This window comes from Schistocerca americana, chromosome 1, assembly GCF_021461395.2.
Source record: "Schistocerca americana isolate TAMUIC-IGC-003095 chromosome 1, iqSchAmer2.1, whole genome shotgun sequence".
Classification (NCBI taxonomy): Eukaryota; Metazoa; Arthropoda; class Insecta; order Orthoptera; family Acrididae; genus Schistocerca; species Schistocerca americana.
The window spans coordinates 331,628,680-331,649,188 of record NC_060119.1 but is presented as its reverse complement, the minus strand read 5'-3'; positions in this window follow the sequence as shown (position 1 = coordinate 331,649,188).

Below are 20,509 nucleotides of genomic sequence, written 5' to 3'. Positions count from 1 at the left end.
AGAAGTGAATTATTGCATCGTTATATGTGCGGTACTTGCACAACATTGAACCATATCTCAGTTACATCAGAGACATTGTTGAATATGCAAATAACAGAAACTTACTAAAGGCTGCAGACATAAATGCTAGGTTGACTATATGGCACTCTGACACAACAGATGAATGGGGGCACCAAGTCCATGAGGTGCTAACTGAACACAACCTACACATTGTCAACAGTCTGAATCAGCCACCCACCTATATAGTGCCATCAGGAGCCAGCAGCAGGACTGACATAACAATTGCAAATGCACTTCCACTTATAATGATGTGGGAGGTCATTGATGGCATTGCTCATAGCAACCACAATGCCATCATCATGATCACAGACACACAAATATACACACCTACACAGGACAGACATAAGTGGTTGTTATTTCATAAGGCAGACTGGGAAAAACTAACACAGATGATAGAGGTCTTCCCCTTACATGCAGTTCAGGGTCAGTGGATTATAAAGCACACATTTTGACTGACTTACTACAAAAAGCACAAAGGGCTGCAATTCCAACTGCTGACGCAGGACAAAAGCTAAACAGTCTAGAAGACTAACAAGGTTGCATGAAGATGCAAGAAACAAATGGAAATGGTATCAAAGAGCAACAACAGCAAGGGACAGAGATGTCAGACTCGTACAGTTCAGGGAAGCAAAACAATGCTGCAAACAAGAGATACAAAAAACTCGAGAAGAACATTGGAACACACAGAGTGTCTGCAGACACCACTAGTCTTAGCAATGCTGAGACAAGATGATGGTACCATAAGAGAGGGATGGAGGAGTTCTATGGAATTCCTGAAAAACAAACTACTCCCCACTGACAAGCAACAATCTGATGGACAGATTAATACTGGGCAACAAATCTTAATGAACTCTTGCTATGAAAATGGTACAGTCATTAGTCCCTTGGCGTGTGAGGAGGTCACACTGGTGATTGCCAATCTAAAGAACAAAAAAAGCTCCTGGACCTGATGGTATCCCCTCCAAGACACTGAAAATTGTCGCTCCACAGATTGTTCCATACCTGACGGATACACTCAACGAAGCTTTACAGCTGCGACAGGTACCTGCAGTCTGGAAAACAGCAAGTGCCATGACAATTAAAAAAATCAGAGGACAAGGATCCTCCAGATCCAAAAACATATAGGTGTATATGCTTAAATAACACCCTGGTGAAGGTCTAGGAATGACTTCTGTACGATCGCTTGCAAACGAAAGGGGAGCTCCTTGGCCTTAGTTCGCACCAATTTGGTTTCAGGGTGGGAAAATCTATAGATGAAACACTAAATAAGGTACTAACCACTGTTAATAACATAGAAAACAAACACAAATTTGCTATTCTTATAGACATTTTGGGCACCTCTTTGATAATCTCTGGGGCCCGCAATGTTTGCAAGACTCAGAGATATGCAGGTACATAAGGCCATCTACAATTGCCTCTCAGACTAATGCAGAAACAGAGTGGTTGAATGGCGTACGGGAAATCAGAAAGTGATTAAAAGATTCACCAAAGGTTGCCCACAAGGCTCAATCTATGGCCCTGTCTTTTGGGATATCTCATTTGAACCTCTCCTCCATCAACTGGATGGGGATAACTACGCGAATAGGGTGATAGCATACACACATACACAGATGACGCTTCTGGTGGTGGTCTCCATGGACTCAAGAACACAACCTGAACACCGATCAACACAGCTACTCACAAGCATCAGCCAGTGGTGCAAACATAATAAACTTAAGATGGCTCTGCACAAAACAATTTATATACTACTCAAGGGAACACTATAAAGTAATCCTACCATAAAACTACATGACATTAGCATATGACGACAACGGAAAACATTAGATCTTGGTGTGCAACTTGACAATCGACTGTCATTTGATGAACACATCCAAATAATGACTGACAGGGCTGCCAAGATCATCCCTAAGTTGATCAGACTCAACACAGCACATATCATGGTACCATTACATACACTGAGAACTTATCACTGTGTGCTCTTTGAGTCTGTGATCTGTTTTGCAGCCCAGTTCATGGGCCTACCAAGTATGTCTGGTGATGAATCGGAACTTCATGCGGCAAGGGCAGAGAAGTGTCCTGGAACTTTCAACACTACATCAGTGGAATCACTCTGCGGGGTGCTTGGAACCTTCCCTATCGACGTAACCATTCTGTTTTGGGGTCAATGTCCTGGCTGAGGAGGGAGAGACAGGAGAAGGTAATCGAGATTACCGGACTGGGTATTACCGAGAAGCCCGAACTCGTTAAATGGCAGGTGGATACCTGGCAAAGGGAATGGGAGGCAAGGGATAAGGGCTGTATGGTATATCAATTCTTCCTGGACATCAGAGAACATCTGAGACTGAGCCATATCAATCCTAGCTAGAGTATGGTTCACTTTCTGAAGGTCACAGCCCTTACCCTGTGCAGTTACACCACATAGGCCACAGCCAGAGTACTGATTGTACATATGGGGAACATGGATCCCCAGAACACATACTTTTTCACTGTCGCTGATACAGGGCAGCACACCAGACACCAACACAATACAAGAATGATATGACACGGGCAATAAGAGACAAAGACGAGTGGGAAATAGGAAATAAAATCACTGATGATGTCTCAAGGACATTACATGACAAATACAGACAGACACAGCCGTATAACAGAACACTGCAACACACATGAAGCACATAAGACAGCAGTTCCAATTCGTGCACCAACAGAGACAGCAGTACCGAAACACACACTCACTCAAACAGCAAACACTTTCACTGACATGTACCACAGACATACTTACACAACATCTTAAATAATTAAACTGCATCAGAATAAACAGTTTAATGCAGTCGGCCTTGTAAATCTCTTCTAGCCTAAATATAAATAGCAGGCAAATCCATCCTGCAGTCATTACACCACTGTTGGGATGTAACATTTGTAACTGAACACTTAGTATATAAGCAACATAATAGGTAAAATTCAAGACACATAATACAGGAACTGAAGGTTAATTAATAACCCCAACAAATAACATACTTTACACTCACAGACCAATGTGCTTTCCATAATGTAAGTAATAGTTGTAGTGTTTTTCTAAATAGTGTTTAAAAATACTAATCTGTAAATTAAACTGTAGTGGTCCAGGACCGCAAGGCTTGAAGTAGTTCCGTGGCTTTCCGACCAGGCTGGGTCAGACAGAGTAACGTCTCTCTCTCTCTCTCTCTCTCTCTCTCTCTCTCTCTCTCTCTCTCTCTCTCTCTCTCCCCCCCCCCCCCCCCCCCCCTCCCTCTCCCCTCTCTCTCACCCCCTCCTCCCTCTCCCCAAGTCATTCCTATCATCTATCATCATATCTTTTTAATATTTGAATATTTTTTGTGTTTTTTTTCCAATTTCTAACGTATTTTTAATGCATTATTACTTCCATTGTAATTGTGAAAAATTGGTGTTTGTAATGTGGAATATGTTTTGTAATCTACATGAAAAACTGTAAAATGAATGACCTGTTATAAAATGTAAGGCAACAGGTATCTAAATGAGAAAAAAATCAAATCAAATCTTGTTAAATCTCTTACCGAATGCAGTTTACAGGAGAACTGCTCAGATCCATGTATGTCCTATGGTGAAAACCTGGTAGTGCTGTTTTACATTGACGATAGACTGGCTATCGGCTCTATTGATGCAACAGCTAAATTTATTGAACCGTTGGGTAAAGATTTTCTGATCATTGTAGAAAAGGTTTGTTATTTCCTAGGCTTACAAATGAAGAAATCTGACAACTGCATTCAATTAACTCAGTCTGTAGATGTGAAGAGAATTTTAGAGAAATATGGTACGATGAATGCAAACCAATTATCCACACTGGTTAAACCAGGATGCATACCAGTTGGCATGAAGTTTGAGAAGAATGAAGACTCTAATATTGAAGCATATAGTGATAATTGTCATGGTAGGGATACACGTATAATGCAATCAACAAGTGGCACTCTACACAAGTATCACGGAGATTCAGTTACGTGGAAAAATAAATTACAGCTCGTTCTCCAATTGGGTGGCTGCAGGTAAAGCTTTCAAATCATTTGTGTGGTAAGACTGAGTTCTAAAATGAATTACAGCTGTCGACTTAGTCTCAGTTCTTATTTTACAAAGAAACAGATGGTGGAGTTAGTTTGTGTCGTGTCTACCTCACGATGTATATATAACATTATGGGAGATTGCAGTGTGCAGTTTTTCCTTTTAGCATTGGATAGGATGCCCTAGTGATATGTATGTGGCAGTTTACCTGTATGTAATTTCTGATTACCTCCTTGATGTATCTTAAAAGCAAATTAGAGATAGAGTGTATTTACAGAATAATACTACTGTATATACTTGCATTTCAGCTTATAGCATTTGGTTGAATACACAGTACAGATGATACTGCTCCTGCTGCTGAGACTTGATCCATTTATCTGCATTGAAGCAATAGGTCCATCTATTGAAATAAAAACTAGGTTTGAAAGTGTCGCAATCTCTAAATGATTTCTCTGATCAGTCAGTGTTAAAGTCATAGAACATTCATGTTCATCCATAGATATAGGTATAATATAGACTGCTTTTACAATTTGTTTCACAGAAGTGGGAATGTATTCAGGATTTTCTTTACAGATTTGAAAATCTTCAACTAGTCATGCATATACGCTTGTACTGAAACTAAAATCCACTGATCCATGGGGGAGTTGCTGCGCCAGTGATTCTCTTATATAGCAGGGGCAGTAATCCTATTCATTCTGGCATGCACATTTTCTCGTTGGTTTTCCTCTTCTGGCCACTATTTAAGTGTGGTGCTTCTGGCAATGATTCGATTGATTTTCCTCTCTGGGGCCCTAGTGATCATGCTTGCCCGTTGCTTAAGCATATGTTGTGTTGGCGAGTCATGGAGTGAGCGTTACAGAGGAGCATTGGTTGCTTGCGGCACTGTGCTATGATATGTGGAGTGTGTCGGCAACGGGCTGGTGGTGATGGCCTCCAATGCACTAGCAAGTGTGTATATTGTAGTACCTGATGCTGGATGCCTATGTATGCTATGTGGATTCTCGTTGTTTGCTGCTACTAACGGTGGCCATCTGCTATTTCTTTGAAGTTGTGTATTGTGATCAATCTGATTGTAATTTGTGTTCACAGCCAGAAACAGTAATTTGTATGTGGTTATCCCTGCCTTGGCGGGAATAAGGAATTCACCCTTGGTTCCGGTGTATGTCAAGTACCGGTGTTAAGAGTGTAAAACGCTGCTCAGTGATGGGAGCACTAAGCATGAGTAGCATGAAGGCTGCACGAGCCATTCTAGGACAGCATGCCAGATATGTTTAGTGTTAAGACAGTGTGCTTGTAATGTTACTTGAATAACTTATGATTTATTCTGTGGTCTTCATTTGAAGGGGCCATGACTTTGGTGCCTTGTATTACGAGTTTTTATGCTCTTGATTCAGCAGACCATTAACTTCTCCAGACTTTATACTTGTTATTGGGGTCTACCTGTAAGCGTAAAGAATTATGAGCTGTAAGAAGTGAATAATTTTCTATTCTAATGCTTTGAGGTCTTGCATGTATTAAGTATATTAAATTTAAGGAGGGGGGGGGGGGGGGGAGGGAGGCATAACTCTGAAATACGAGGGTTTGAGGTGTGTCCTTTGGTTTCATTGTCTGTAATTTGTCTTTTTTTAAATGTTACAGTGTACTACAAGTTGTGGGCACAGTCATTTCCAGATTGACCAATACAAGGGGCGGAGCCTTGATTGAAATATGTTTGGACACCTTTAGCTCATCCCACTACATTCTGGTGATGCTCATCACTACTTGGCTGTATCCCTTCAGAGTTGCTGCTCGCCCCAGTAGTTGACAGAAGTTGAGTATTCTCTCTTGTAATTATTTTGAGATTCCTCTCGTTAATGTGTTCGGGCTGCGCCAAGGTGCGTCCCCTGTTCCAAGTACTTTGATCATTCTTGTATTAGGGTGGGCCATCCGTTGGGGTGTGCCTGCTGTTGCATGGAACTTAAACTGACTATTAAGATAAGTGTCTTTTCTGCCTAAATATTGTTGTTATACTTGAAAGGGATTTCACGAGTAAGTTAAGTGGAATAACTCACTACATAATTGGTGGAATTTCATTGTTCTGTTATCTGTTTATTGGTCCAAGGTTCCCGTTGGAGAATTTGCTCTTTTACTTAAAATTTGTTATTTAATATTCTGTACTGTTGCTTGTTTTACTAATGGGAATTTAGTCCCGGTAAATTCCTGTTAATTTTTTGGGCTATTATGCTTGTCATCTATATTTATCTTGGGCTATTTGTTATACAGTTAAAAGGAAGGATCTTAACTTGTTTCATTCCATATATTCTTGTAAAGACTGTGTAAGGTTTTTAATTATATTTGTAATTGGTGGCTATTGGAAGGCTGGTTTTGTAAAAGATTTTGTAGAACTGTTTTTGGGGATATGTGAAATAAATCTTTGTAAACTACAAGCCTGTGTTTGTATTTTCTTGAGGTTGCCCTTTGTGACCAGTTTCAGGATTGTAAATTTCATGTCCCATCCACCTTTCACATAAATAAGAAATTCACAAGTCACCATAAAATACAGGTTGATACTTGTCTCAAGGCCTTGTGTCTGAATTTGATACAGCTGTATTAAAAAAAAGTCTTTGAAGTCTTTTTATATTATGTACCGAAGACTGGAAAAGTTTGAAATTTGTTATACTCATTGTAAGATGGTTCTTTAATTGTGACTCGTCTGACTATGCATTCTTCCTCCAACTGATGTACTGTGATCCTGCTGTGTGACAAGTCATTTGTTTACAGTGTTTCAAGAGGTTTTACAGCCGTGTCAATTTCTTGCTTTGTTTTAGGGCTGGAGAGTTACTGTTTTGCATTAAAAATAATAATACCCACAGAATGTGTGGGCCCTCATGATGAACAACTAACTCCAATATAAGCAACAACTTTGTGAGATATTTTAGCAGCCCTTCAAATTTAGATTTCTCAAGAGGTGACTGGGAACCATCATGACTAAGTCATTCAAAAAGATAGATAAAAGTACGGGGACTCTCAAGAAGAGGCCAAGCAGCATTAAATGATGATACACTCAATGGCATGGGCTAGTTTTAATAGCTGAGAGGAGAATTACTGTGAAATGTCTTGCAATTGTCTTTGCTTTTTGGGACTTTGAGAAAACACAGAATACAAGGACTCTAAAACAAGTCTGCCACGTCATTCAGAACATTATGGACAGTTAGATCCATTTTGTGGTTCACGCAATGCACAGCAATTAAATCCTTCTATGAGTAATTATGCAGTAGAGTGGATATGCCTTTGTAAAGTGCAAGCAATGTTGATGCACCATCTGTTACGATACATACAAGGTGGTTTTTTTAGTGCATTGTATCTAACACTATACTTTTCAAGAGCAGCTAACAGTGTACTGCAAATATCTTCTCCTCCCTGCATTCTAACTCAACTATATCAAAAAAAATTGCAAACAGCTGTATCAAAGGACAAATTACATGTTTTCTCATTGTCATTATTGTTGTTGTGGTCTTCAGTCCAAAGACTGGTTTGATGCTACTCTCCATGCTTCTCTATCCTGTGCAAGCCTCTTCATCTCCTAGTAAATACTGCAACCTTCTGAATCTGCTTAGTGTACCCTTATCTTGGTCTCCCTATATGATTTTTACCCTGAGCGCCTTCCTCCAGTACTAACTTTGTGATTCCTTGATGCCTTTGAATGTGTCCTACCAACCGATCTCTTCTTCTAGTCAAGTTGGGCCACAAATTCCTCTTCTCCCCAATTCTATTCAGTACCTCCTCATTAGTTACATGATCTACCCTTCTAAATGTCAGCATTCTTCTGTAGCATCACATTTCAAAGGCTTCTTTTCTCTTCAAGTATAAACTGTTTATCATCCATGTTTCACTTCCACACATGGCTACACTACATACAAATACTTTCAGAAAAGACTTCTTGACACTTAAATCTATACCCAATCTTAACAAATTTCTCCTCTTTTGAAACACTTTTCTTGCCATCAGCAGTCCACTTTTTATATCCTCTCTACTTCGACTATCATCAGTTATTTTGCTGCACAAATAGCAAAACTCATCTGCTACTTTAAATGTCTCATTTCCTAATCTGATTACCTCAGAATCACCTTATTTAATTTGAGTCCATTCCATTACTCTTATTTTGCTTTTGTTGATGTTCATCTTATATCCTCCTTGCAAGGCACTGTCCATTTCATTCAACTGTTATTCGAAGTGCTTTGCTGTCTTTGACAGAATTACAATGTAATTGGCAAATCTCAAGGTTCTTTATTTCTTTTCCTTGGATTTAAATTCCTACTCCAAATTTTTATTTTGTTTCCTTTACTGCTTGCTCAATATACAGATTGAATAACATCGGGGAGAGGCTGCAAGTCTGTCTTACTCCCTTCTCAACCACTACTGTCCTTCCGTGCCCCTCAACTCTTTTAACTACCATCTGGTTTCTGTAAAAATTGTAAATAACCTTTTGCTCCCTGTATTTTACACCTGCCATCTTCAGAATTTCAAAGTGAGTATTCCAGTTACCATTGTCAAAACTTTTCTCTAAGTGTACAAATGCTATCAACATAGGTTTGCCTTTCTTTAACCAATCTTCTAAGATAAGTCATAGGGGCAGTATTGCCTTGTGTATTCCTACATTGCTACAGAATTCAAACTGATCTTTCCTAAGGTTGGCTGCTACCAGTTTTTCCAGTCATCTGTAAAGAATTCGTGTCAGTATTTTGTAAATGTGACTTATTAAACTGTTAGTTCGTTAATTTTCACAGCATCTGCTTTCTTTGAAATTGGATGTCTGAAGGTAATTTCACTTGTCTCGTACATCTTGTTCATCAGATGAAGGAGTTTTGTCATGGCTGTCTCTCACAAAGGTATCAGTAGTTACAGCGGAATGTTTTCTACTCCCACTGACTTACTTTGACTTAGGTCTTTCATTGCTCTGTCAAATTCTGCACGCAGTATCACATGCCATCTCATATTTATCTATGTCCTCTTCCAATTTCATAATATTGCCCTCAAGTACATCACGCTTGTATAGAGACACTATATACTCCTTCCACCTTTCTGCTTTCCCTTTTATGCTTAGGACTGGTTTTCCATCTGAGCTCTTGATGTTTATACAGGTGGTCTCTTTCATTTTCTGTAGGCAGCATCTATCTTACTCCAAGTGATATATGCTTCTACATTCTTACATTTGCACTCTAACCATTCCTGCTTAGCCCTTTCGCACTACCTGTCGATCTCATTTTTGAGATATTTTTGTTCCTTTTCGCTTGCATCATTTACTGCATTTTTTTATTTTCTCCTTTCATCAATTAAATTCAGCATGCCTTGTGTTGCCCAATGTTTTCTACTAGCCCTCATCTTTTTTATTTACTTGATCCTCTGCTACCTTCACTACGTCATCTCTCAAAGCTATCCATTCTTCTTCTACTGTATTCCTTTCCCCTATTCTTGCCAGTAGTTCCCTAATGCTCTCTCTGAAACTCTCTTCAACCTCTGGTTCTTTCAGTTTATCCAGATTCCATATCCCTAAATTCCTACGTTTTAGGGAGTTTCTTCAGTTTTAATCTACAGTTCATAACAAATAAATTCAGGTCAGAGTCCACATCTGCCCCTGGAAATGTCTTACAATTTAAAACCTGGTTCCTAAAACTCTGTCTTACCATTATATAATGAATCTCAAATCTTTCAATGTCTCCAGGTCTCCTCCACTTACACAACCTTCTTTCATGATTCTTAAACCAAGTGTTAGCTATGATTAAGTTATGCTCTGTGCAAAATTCTACCAGGCAGCTTCCTCTTTCATTCTTTACCCCCAGTCCATATTCACCTACTACTTTACCTTCTCTTCCTTTCCCTACTATCAAATTCCAGTCCTCAATGACTACTAAATTTTTGTCTCCCTTAACTATCTGAATAATTTCTTGTATCTTATCATACATGTATTGTTAAACAGATTTTATAGGAAATTATTGCACTTTTATCCATCATGATACTAAAGTTCGTATCCTATTCCATAAGGAAATGAGCAACACTCTTTTTCATTTTTTCTCTCATAAACACAATATATATCAGTGTGCATGTCCAGAATGATGCATATTAATGCTTATAAACCATTAAACTTTTCCAGTTTGATTACTGCAGGATATGATTTGAATGATAATTTCTGATCAGCTGTTACATATGCACATCTGAACAACAAAACAGTTGTGATTACTTTTTCTGACATCACTTTCCCCACAACATTACACTTTCACTCACACATTTTTTTATACTTTGCTTTTATTTGCAACATATTGTTATGCCCCATGATACTATCGATGGCGGTCACTAAAAATTTGTGCAAGTTCTACCACGGCAGTTCTCAGATGGTGACCAGCAGACTGCCAGCTATGGGGAAATGCTGACTGAGTTGCTGCAACACAGAAGCTATCACAACAAGGGGGAATGACTGAGTGTTGGTCTGCAAGGGAAGCTTAATAAAATCACGGAAGCTGAGAGATACCATCGTACTGGAGACAAAACAGAGTCTCGTAAGGAAGGCTAGATGTAATGCAACACTAAGTTGAAAAGAGCCTCTGAAAGATGAATTTGTGAAAGTTTGAAGTCATTAGGAGAACTGACGGCAAGGGAAAACCAGGACACATGACGTCTGGCCGTCCCCACTGCTGCAGAGTGCGCAGAAAGCACCAACATAAATACCCCACTCATCTTAACAAATGTCTGATTGCTGAGTGCTGAGCATATTCTCAGCACTTGAGTCAGTGCCCGGTATCCAGTGAGAGGGAGGCTATGGAGGTTGACCCTAGGCACACCTAGCTATCTTTGATCACCTATGGAACCATGAGCCCAGCTGGAAGGACACTGCTGCTGCCAGCTGCACTACCAACTTCCAGGGCAATACTGATAGGGTGCAGAGGCCACTGTCACTCTACAGGCCTACAGTAGGTTTGACATGCTTGACCTGGATGCTGCCCATCATCCATCTTTGAGAGGGGGAGCACTGTAACTGCTCATCCCATTCCTGTGGCAGATGCTGATGCTGCTAGCTCGCGTCTCCTAAATTTGGGCTGAGAGCTGACACCTGTGAGCCAGTGAGTGCTTCAGGTGGACCTGGGATGACACTCCTGAGTGCAAATCTTTGACATCAATGAGTCCACTTTGAAGATTGATATATAGAACTGGAGGCTGCTGGAGTCTGCTGGAGTCTGCGGGTCGGTGGCTGCCCCCTGAGGTAACAGCTATCACCAGACGCTTTGCTGCCCTGGTGGTACTAAAAGTTGAGTGCGTGCCAGCATTCTATTGCTGATGAGGTGCTGCTCCAACAGCCCGGCGGCGCAGTGCTTTCTCAGACAGTCCTGTATTATTGCCTAATAAATATGTTATTGTCAATTTTTTCTCGGCGCTCTCAAGTGTAACTAGGTCCTTACTACTGCATTCCGCCTGGCTCTCTCCTCACGAGTGTAGGAGTCTGGGACTGGACTCCTATAGTATGATTTTTTGAACTTCATGTGTGATTTGCACTTTGCATTATCGCCAATTTTATAATTTAGTTATTTTTGGTGTATGCAGCAGAAACGCCAGCTATAAATGCGTTAGCGATAAGCAAAGATCCCATGCTTTCCACATTAGTTCATGAACTTTTGAGCGTACTATGTGTATCACAACAGTTTTGTAATCCACAGACAGCTATGGTTTAGTCTTCTGTCAGTTTTGAAAACGTGGTAACTCAGTACAATGTTGTTGTGGTCTTCAGTCCAGAGACTTATTTGATGCAGCTCTCCATGCAACTCTATGCTGTGAAAGCTTCTTCACCTCCCAGTTCCTACTGCAACCTACATCCTTCTGTATGTGCTTAGTGTATTCATCTCTTGGTCTCCCTCTATGATTTTTACCCTCCACGCTTCCCTCCAAAACTAGATTGGTGATCACTGCTTCTAGTCAAGTTGTGCCACAAATTTTTCCCCAGTTCTACCGTATTCTGTACCTCCTCATTAGTTATGTGATCTATCCATTTAATCTTCAGCATTCTTCCGTAGCACCACACTTCGAAAGCTTCTATTCTCTTCTTGTCCAAACTATTTATCGTCCATCTTTCACTTCCATACATGGCTACACTCCATACAAATACTTTCAGAAACAACTTCCTGACACTTAAATCTATACTCGATGTTAACAAATTTCTCTTCTTCAGAAACGCTTTCCTTGCCATTGCCAGTCTACATTTTATATCCTTTCTACTTCGACCATCATCAGTTATTTTGCTCCCTAAATAGCAAAATTCATTTACTACTTTAAGCGTCTCATTTCCTAATCTAATTCCGTCAGCATCACCCGATTTAATTCGACTACATCCCATTATCCTAGTTTTGCTTTTGTTGATGTTCATCTTATATCCGCCTTTCAAGACACTGTCCATTCCGTTCAACTGCTCTTCCAGGTCCTCTGCTGTCTCTGAAAGAATTACAATGTCATCGGCGAACCTCAAAGTTTTTATTTCTTCTCCGTGGATTTTAATTCCTACTCCAAATTTTTCTTTTGTTTCCTTTACTGCTTGCTCAATATACAGATTGAATAACAACGGGGATAAGCTACAACCCTGTCTCACTCCCTTCCCCACTACTGCTTCCCTCTCTTGGCTCTCGACTCTTATAACTGCCATCTGTTGTCTGTACAAATTGTAAATAGCCTTTCGGTCCCTGTATTTTACCCCTGCCACCTTCAGAATTTGAAAGAGAGTATTCCAGTCAACATTGTCAAAAGCTTTTTCTAAGCCTACAAAAGTTAGAAACGTAGGTTTGCCTTTCCTTAATCTATTTTCTAAGATAAGTCGTAGGGTCAGTATTGCCTTACATGTTCCAACATTTCTACGGAATCCAAACTGATCTTCCCAGAGGTTGGCTTCTACTAGTTTTTCCATTCGTCTGTAAAGAATTCGTGTTAGTATTTTGCAGCTGTGGATTATTAAACTGATAGTTCGGTAATTTTCACATCTGTCAACACCTGCTTTCTTTGGGATTGGAATTATTGTATTCTTCTTGAAGTCTGAGGGTATTTCGCCGTCTCATACATCCTTCGTTAGGGCAGGCTCTCCCAAAGCTATCAGTAGTTCTAATGGAATGTTGTCTACTCCCGGGGCCTTGTTTCGACTTAGGTGTTTCAGTGCTCTGTCAAACTCTTCACGCAGTATCATATCTCCCATTTCATCTTCATCTACACCCTCTTCCATTTCCATAATATTGTCCTCAAGAACGTCACCCTTGTATAGGCCCTCTATATACTCCTTCCACCTTTCTACTTTCCCTTCTTTGCTTAGAACTGGGTTTCCATCTGAACTCTTGATATTCGTGCAAGTGGTCCCCTATTCTCCAAAGGTCTCTTTAATTTTCCTGTAGGCAGTATCTATCTTACCCCTAGTGATATATGCCTCTACATCCTTACATTTGTCCTCTAGCCATCCCTGCTTAGCCACTTTGCACTTCCTGTCGATCTCATTTTTGAGAGGTTTGTATTCCATTTTGCCTGCTTCATTTACTGCATTTTTATATATTCTTCTTTCATCAATTCAATTCAATATCTCTTCTGTTGCCATAGGATTTCTACTAGCCCTCGTCTTTTTACCTACTTGATCATCTGCTGCCTTCATTATTTCGTCTCTGAAAGCTACCCATTCTTCTTCTACTGTATTTCTTTCCCTCCTTCTAGTCAATCGTTCCCTAATGCTCTTCCTGAAACTCTCTACAACCTCTGGTTCTGTCAGTTTATCCAAGCCCCATCTCCTTAAATTCCCACCTTTTTGCAGTTTCTTCGGTTTTAATTTACAGTTCATAACCAACAGATTGTGGTCAGAGTCCACATCTGCCCCTGGAAATGTCTTACAATTTAAAACCTGGTTCCTGAATCTAATATGATTTCAATCCTAATGTTTCTCCCATTCCTACCCTGAGACTTCTCACAATATTTAGTACCCGAAGATTTATCTTTTTTAGCACCATTGTTACCATTTTCGTTTTTAGACTCAACGTCTACAGAGGGGGTCCAAAAAAATGTACCCACTGTTTAAAAGTCCATAACTTGCAAATTGACGTAGTTGACTCATTTTTGGTGAAAGCGTAGCTTAGAGTCCAACTTAAAGATAAGACTGTATGTGTTCGAAATGGTCACCATTAACATCAACACACAAACGATGGCGCCGAACTGCAGCACGAACTACTGACTGCAACGTGCTGAGTTGGATATTTGCACATGAATGTACGATGGATTCTCGAAGTTTATCCAATGTGCGTGGCTTTTGTCGATAAACGACGTCCCTTAGTGTTCCCCACACGTAAAAGTCCAGAGGAGTTAGGTCTGGGGAACGTGGTGGATACCCCACAGCACCTCTACGGCATATCCATCTTCCTGGTAGATTTTCGTCGAGATACGCCCTAACACGATTTTGGTCATAGGCTGGGGCACCATCTTGTTGAAAGCAAACTCTTCCGCCTCCATACAAGTCTCGGATGGCAGGTAAATGGATGTCTGAAGCTTCTGAAGCTACACCTCACCAGTAACAGTGCCGTCAAAGAAGAATGGCCCAACCAAGCCCGGGTAAGACAACCCACACCACACACATTTTACAGCACTAGGACAAACAGCTCTATCTATACGCCACAAATTATTTAACAAACTTCCACAAGCTATACAAAATTTACCAGAGCAACAATACAAACAAATACTTTATGACTGGTTAGTTGTAAACCCATTCTACAATATAAAGGATTTCATGGCCTGTGATATTAAACTGTAAAGTTCTTAACGATTCTGTTCTTTTATAGCATGTACTGTACTGTACTGTATTGTATTATGTGTATGACTTTGTTGATTGCTGTAATGGCTTAAAGACAATAAAATTATTATTATTATTATCATTTACTTCTGGCAAATTCACGGCCTTGTCTACATGGACGTTCGGATTTTCGGCGGCCCAGTAGATGAAATTGTGGCGATTTACTGTACCATTGAGTTTGAATTGTGCCTCATCAGACCAAACAATCATCTCTGCAAACTCTTCATCATTGCACACCATGTTAGTAAGCCATTCGCAGTACTCCATTCTACGATCTGGGTCGTCCTCGTTCATTGCGTGTAGCAATTGTGGGATGTACAACGCTTGTGTGGCGATTGCCGGAACTACAAACTATTACACTGCCAAAGATGAGACAACTCCGTCAATTAGTTTGCCAGTTATGGACTTTTAAACAGTGGATACATTTTTTTGGACCCCTCAGTATGTTAACTCTTGTACCATCACTGTTAGTATTGTGACTGTTAATATTTACATACATTTCTGGGAGTGAACTGCTCTTAAGGAATGGAGAAATTGACTTTTGCAAACAGACAATAATTACATTCTTCGACAAGAATAATATTATTTCTGGATGTCAACATGGCTTCAGACCACAGAGATCAATTGAAACTGCCACTTTCAATCTGATAAACCATGTCTTAAATGCAGTGGACAACCACAGAAATATCTCAGGTTTATTCTTGGACCTAACAAAAGCTTTTGATGTGATTGATCATTCTATACTCCTGAGGAAGTTCGAATGGTATGGTGTAAGAGGTGTGCCAAATCAGTGGATCAAATCATATTTGGAATATCGCTCTCAGGTAACTGAAATTAAGTACTCGGAAGGAAATGAACTCCAGGTACACCTTTCAGAACCGTGTGGACTAACTCATGGTGTTCCACAGGGCTCCATTTTAGGTCCCTTTCTTTTTTTGTCTACATTAATGATTTCCCATCACATGTTATGGATTCTGAATCAGTACTGTTTGCAGATGACACCAGTCTATTGATTGAAGGGAATAATGAAGAAAATCTTACTGCATCTGCAAAAGATATTACAAAAGGAGTGTCTGAATGGTTTACCAGAAATAGGCTAATAGTTAATCCCCAAAAAACGATACTCATGAATTTCCACACTGATCGAAATAAAAATCCGGCACAACCTGTAATATGTATAGATAACCAAAACATTAGTTCTGTCAATGAAACTAAATTTCTTGGGATTCAAATCCAGGGAAATCTTAAATGGAACACTCATATCACAGCCTTAAATTCAAAACTAGCAAAAATGAGCTATGTGGTAAGAATTCTCTGCAACAGTACTAGTGCAGAAACAGTTAGGGCTGTATACTTTGCTCGTGTACATTCAATACTGAAGTAAGGTATCATTTTCTGGGGAAATGTACATCAGGCCATAACAGTTTTCAGGAAACAAAAGGCAATTATAAGAATAATGAAACAGGTGAGCAGCAGAAAATCATGCAATCCTTTCTTTAAAGATCTAAAGATCCTACCCCTTCCCTGCATTTATATACTGGAAGTAGTCATGCATGTCAAAAAAAGCATACTGAGAAAAGAAAACCTTTTTCCTCAAAACAAAAGTGTCCATGATTACAGTACCAGGTCAGACAGTGGCATACATGTCAATCATTGTAACACCACATTATGCCAAAAAGGTGTATATCATGCAGGAACAAAACTTTACAACAGATTACCAAGCTATATAAAATCTCTTACTGAACTACAAAGCTTTAAAAAGTCTGTGACATCCTACCTTCTGAAAAACTGCTACTATTCAATCTCACAGTATCTTATGCCAGAAAAAATGTAATTTGTATCTTTAATTGTAGAAATAATTTATAAATATACAGTATTTCAAAAATTTGTAATTATTAACTGTATAGATCCAATTTGTCATAAAAATTTATAAAATTTATGTTTGACATTTGAAAATCCAGTAGCTAAAAAGGTTTTCTGTGCAATATCCTGTGTACAATATATGTACTTAAAAAGAGATTTATGTGGACAAATAAATAAATAAAGACATGCTGAAATTCCGTAGTTCCTGCATGCCTGTGCAAGTCCAATTAATAATGCTACTTACCTCGCAATTAATGGATGTTGGAACTTACCTTGGATTAAAACAACAATGACAGCACGAGAAATGATGGTGCCCTTTGAAATGCTTTTAGATGTGTAGTTATGAGGGTCATTCCAAAAGTCCTGCATGCTGCGTATGCGCGACCATTCCGATGGCATGATCAAGTTGGAATTCATGTCAGTTGTCAGCGAGACTTTAGGCAAGACGCTTTTATATGTGTTTATTGGTTTGCATGGCCACGCCGTGATAAATTAAGTTTTAAAATGGAAACTGAAATCGAGTTACGTAGTGACAAGCATTCCTACATCAATGTCGAATCCCCATGTGGAAAGAATCCATGCACTTCTGATATGAGCCCACCAGACATTGATTTGTTTCTCAAATGAAGGAACAACTCAGTGGAAAACAACTGATGTAGCTACTTTGTGAGGTCATTCAAGTAATGAGACAGCTCAACAGTGAAGGAGCCCTATTTGGAATATGGAAATTGCCAAAATGTTGGGAAGCTGTTATACAGCAAGAATAGAGTTTCTACTGAAGGCCTGTTAAGGTATTTTGAAAAATAAACTATTTTATTCTGTTCTGTCTCACAGAATTTTTGTAATGACCCTGATACACAATGAATTTTCCGAAACTCACAAGCAAACGTATTAATGTTTAAGCAGTAATAGTAAGGTTCATGCTGTAAATTTCAGTAGCTATATTAGCACGCTGGGCAATATCTTAGGATCTAATCTAATGTGAAAACTTTCCAGTTAACGTTAATTTCATTTTGATAACCACAGCTTTATGGGAAGAACATTGTTAGTTGCTGGAGGAGTTGCTCACAGCTTTAAGAAGGGTATATTGATGTTGAAGTTAGAAAAGTTTGAATTCATAATGGCCAAGAATCCGTTCCTCGGGCACAAACTTAACGCAGAATGGAATACTAACAATGACGAGAATTTTAGAGCAATAATAGAATGCAGATAACCTCTACATGAAAGCAGTTTAGGTCATTCATGGGCTTACGCAGGTTCCTACGCAAAATCCTTAACTCTAGTAGTCTCTGCGAGACGTTTAAAAATGTGTATTATGGGAGTGGGCCAGTGAATGTGAATGAGATTTCAGGATAATAGATGACGTCTGTGCAACAGTCCACTGTTGTACTACCCTGATACGTCTTGACATTCTGTCTCAGTTCTGGCTTGGAGCTGCAGCCGAATTTTTAGAAAAGAAAATTGTAGGTAAGAGAATAGAGTGCCAAAGTGTGGCATTTGCTAGCCACATGTATCTAAATATGAGTTCTGTTATGGTATTTCAGAGAGGAAGCTGCTGGTTGTCATCTTTAGTTCTGAAAAGCTTCAAATTTATTTTAAGGGGAGTTGTACCGCCAAAAATGACAAAATTTGACAGTTTTACTTTTACGGAAATTATGAAAATATGGATGTTTATGCTTAATTTGGTGTTGGTTTTATTGAAATATTCGATTATTTACTATTTTAAATAAATATTTGAAAATAATCATGCAATGACATTTCCGAGAATTTTGTTTTTTACCATTTCGCATATTGGCATTTTTCTCTCTGGAACTATATAGTCTAGAAGGCTGTGGTTTCTTTGTAGACTCAAACAACAGTTGGGAAGTACCACGTTATCTGATGGTCTAAGACGTCGACTGACTGATAAACAAATTGATCAGATTACACAATATTATGGTATGGCTATTAGAAGTAACAGAGATAATCTAGATGGTATGAGGACAGCTGTTTGAGTAATTTATTTTCACAAGCTGTCTACAGATGCTGAACCAAAACACAACCTGTGTTCCACTGAATGGTGTAAATACTTGAAGGCAAAAGAGGAGGGTAAAGTAGACACTTTCTTGCACAAAATTAATATACCAAATGCTGTTATGCTTGCCATGAAACCTGTGTTTCAGGATCTTGCCCAACCAGGGCTGTTGTAGAAACGTCTCAAGGGCAAAACACAAAATACGAATGAATCATTTAACAATGTTGTATGGTCAAGGATACCAAAAAATGTGTTTGTTGGAAGGTCAGTCTTTGAACTTGGTGTTTTGGATGTTGTTCTTACTTTTAATGATCGGTATTCTGGAAGACTACATGTTTTGGAATATCTTGGCATTCATAAAGGTTGCAACACCACTAAAAGTGTGATGGACTTGGACCAACTTCGAATCATTGCAACAAACAATATGTTAAAAGAAGCCAGATCCAAGAGAAGGAGGGCAGCACTGGGTGAGGAAGATGAAGGAGGAGATGAAGACTACCATCCAGGAGGATTCTAACATATTTTTTATGTATCAGTTGGCTGCATATTAAAATTTTTTCTTTAAACGCAATTTTCTTAACATGACATTTTTCAGCATAAAAGCCCCTTTTTCTCAGAAACTTCTGAATCTACATCAATGAATTATTTACCACATAACATAGATAGTACAATGATGTTGTAGCTCTACTTTAATAGTATTTACTGTAATTAAAATTCAAGAAATTAAAATTGTGAAAATTTACACCAAAAAATTGTATGTTTAGGGAAAAAATCATAACTTTTTTCCAGTTGTCACCTTAAGGTGATCATGAGATAAAAACGCCACATTTATATAGTCAACAGTTCCTGAGAAAACGGGGCATTTATATAGCTAATTTAACATTGTCGAGATAGGGTGGTACGACTCCCCTTAAGCGGCAAAAGATATTGGTGATCTCCGACCGCAAAATTCTCGGCTATCTATGTGCTGCTGAAGTAAATCATAGTCGCCTTCATGGACGTCAATTGCGTCGGCAGTATCACAGTGCAGACGTAGCTCAGATCAAGGAAAAAGTGGCGGAAGTAAAAGAAGGGTGGCGAGACTTCCGGAAGTTGGATAGGTGCTGAGAAAGAGTGTGGTGCAAGGGTCACCAGCAATACGCTGGTAAGGCACCTGGGACTACGGCGCCACAACGTCATGTTAGAGTCAATGAATGAAGAGGGCTACTGCTCTGTCAGGCAAATGATACAGGCCTAAACCGCCTCTGCACCGCGGGAGAGTGAGGGTTCGTACCTCATCTTGAACAGCAAGCTGTGGCAAATAAACGAGCCCAGTGCCGCTCGTATGCGCTGGACCATTGATGGCGGAATAGGAAGTGTCAGTGCCACGTGGGGGATATGTGACGCCAAATATACATTTACGTATTGTGTGCGTTGCAGAAGATCGAGTGCTCGTAAACGGTGATTTAAGAGCCCAGCTCGTAGGTGGGAAAGTAGACGTCGGCAGTTGAGGGCAATTGTCCGCCTCAGACCACTTGAGAATTCGAGTCCTAAGCATGGGAGAGTATCAGCTACACGTAAAGGAGCAGCACTGTCCACAGGAAGTCCCGCACCTATAGTCATGGCGCTCAATTTGCGGACGTTAAGGCAGATACCACAAGCTTCGCCGTAATTAGTGACCCATGCCAGTGAATCCCTGACTTCAGCACCGCTAC